Source organism: Peromyscus eremicus, chromosome 9 (assembly GCF_949786415.1).
Source record: "Peromyscus eremicus chromosome 9, PerEre_H2_v1, whole genome shotgun sequence".
In the NCBI taxonomy this organism is placed as follows: Eukaryota; Metazoa; Chordata; class Mammalia; order Rodentia; family Cricetidae; genus Peromyscus; species Peromyscus eremicus.
The window spans coordinates 58,451,375-58,453,737 of NC_081425.1; positions in this window are offsets into that span (position 1 = coordinate 58,451,375).

Below are 2,363 nucleotides of genomic sequence, written 5' to 3' on the forward strand. Positions count from 1 at the left end.
GTCATGTTTGGCCCTAGGTCTTGTTTTGGCCAAATACGTGTGAGAAGTGGACAGCTAAGGGGCCAGGGGTGGGAGCGAGGAAGAAAGGCCAGAGAGGGAAAGCAGACGTACTGTGTTGGGTGATCTGATGTTCTAGTTTCTTTCTGTTGCTCTGATAAAAACACCCCGACCACAAGCAATTCTGAGGAGAAAGGGTTCATCTGGCTTATAATTCCGGACCACAATCTATCATTTTGTGGAAGCCAAGGCAGGAACTCAAGCAACTGACCACATCGTATCACAGTCAAGAGCAGAGAGGAGAATGTGCCCATGCTATCTGCTTTCCATGTTAACTTTTTACTGGCCATGTGGCTAGAGCCAGAATAGTACCTCTCACAATGAGCTGTGTCTTCCTACATCAACATACAGTCAAGACACCCTTCCTATAGACATGGCCATAGACCAACCAGATAAAAACAATGACTCAATCGAGGTGCCCAGCTGAGTCCAGGTTGTGTCAGGTTGAGAGTTACAACTAACCACTACAGCGGTTAGCACAAATACCTCACAGTGGGTGGCTCACACAGTAACTTCTGTTGCCATGATTCCGAAAGCCGGAAGTCCAAGTGTGAGCAGGGCCCTCCCGAGACCTCCCTCCTGTGCTTGTAATGGCCATCTTATCCCCATGTCCTCACATGGCCTCCCTCTGCGTGTCTGTGTCCAAATCACCTTTTTAAAAATAAAGACACCTACACCTATGACTTCATTTTAATCTATTACCCCCATAAAGGCCTCATATCCAGATACATCTATTCTGAGGTCCTCAGTTTCAGCATCTGAACTTGAGAGACTGAAGTCCAGTTTGTGACACCTAGTACAAGCCATTGTTTCCCTGTGGCCACAGCAGGCCCAGGACAGACACAAGGTGGAGTCTAGCAATGGCTCCCAAGGAACTAATGGAATGAATCCAGACCCAGCTACCCAGTAGGAGACCCCCAAGCCAATGAGCTTCATCAGGCAGAAAGGCCTGCTTATCACCTGTTGTCCTGGTGAGGCCACACCCAAGTGAAGGGAGCTCTGGGAATCACTTCTGCTGGCAATCTTCCCTGACTCCCCTGCCCAGCTCTTCTTATGGTTCCAGAAGCTCCCAGTTTCCCCCTCCCCTCCCCTTTCCCTTCCTAGAAGTCTCGGAGTAGCTTCCATTTTCCCAACCAAGGGCTTGATCCCATCTAGGTAGGCAGGTGGAGAAGTATGTATCCCACCACGATGTAACCTTTCCCAGCAAGGCTTGGGAGTGTAGGCCTGACGAGGTGGTGACTTCATGAGACACTCTCGGGCTTAGCTGGGGTCCAGCTGGAGAGAGCAGGGGCCTGGCTTGGCAGTTCCCCTCATTTTCTCTGGATGTTCGTCACCTTCCTTGGTGAGTGTCCCTTCCCGAGTACCTCTCCATCCCTGTAAGGAGAAGTGGATGTGAAGCAGGCAGCATGGGACCTTCTGTCTAACACATGGCTTCTCGAGAGGCCGAGACCCTGGAGTCTTGCTGCTATCCTGATAGAAACCACTTGTGGGCAAGTGGGATGACTACTTCCGGTGCCTTTATACTCCTTGGAGGCTTCCCTTCCTCTGGGAAATCCGTGTAGGCTGGGCTCTGTGGTTGTTTGCCTTGTGCTTAGGAACAGGCTATTTAAATAATAGCCATATCTGTAGCCCTCTAACTGAGCAGCTCCCATCAGATAGGGTCTGGGGACCAGGTCTGTCTGCACGGCCGTTCTCCTCAGGGTCGTGCAGCTCAGCCTTTCCTCCCAGCCAGCACCACCACAGACAACAGGGTTCTGAGGTGGAGAAAGGACAAAAGCAGAATCCTCTGTATTCACCGAGAAGCAGGAGAGGCTGTAGAGTCAATCCACATTCCCCAGTATCCAGATGGCCAGTGAGACTCAGGGTCTGGGGTGTGGAGGCTGCAGGCTGGGCTGGCCACAAAGCCCCCAGACAGAGCACACGCAGGCAGTTGGCTCAGCATAATGCAGCCACCACTGGGCTTCTGAACAAAGGGCTACATCACTTCTGGGAGATCACATTCATGTCCCTTATTCTGGTTAGTACCTGCAAGCATCTCTCTTCCTCCACTGCCCTGTGTAGTTCAGCTGGCTTGATCTCCAAAATCCACATGAGGGATTATGCCCAACCTCCCACATGTGACCTTCCACAGGACGGCTCTGTCCAGGTTGCCATCTCCTCATCGCTCTTTTGAGCTTCATTTCTGTGCCGCATCCCTTCTACTTTCTTGTGTGTGCATGCACATGTATGCAGGTGTGCATGCGTGTATGCATGTCCAGGGTGGGGGCTTCTGCATAGTTCCCAAGGTGCCACCCACCTTGCTTTTT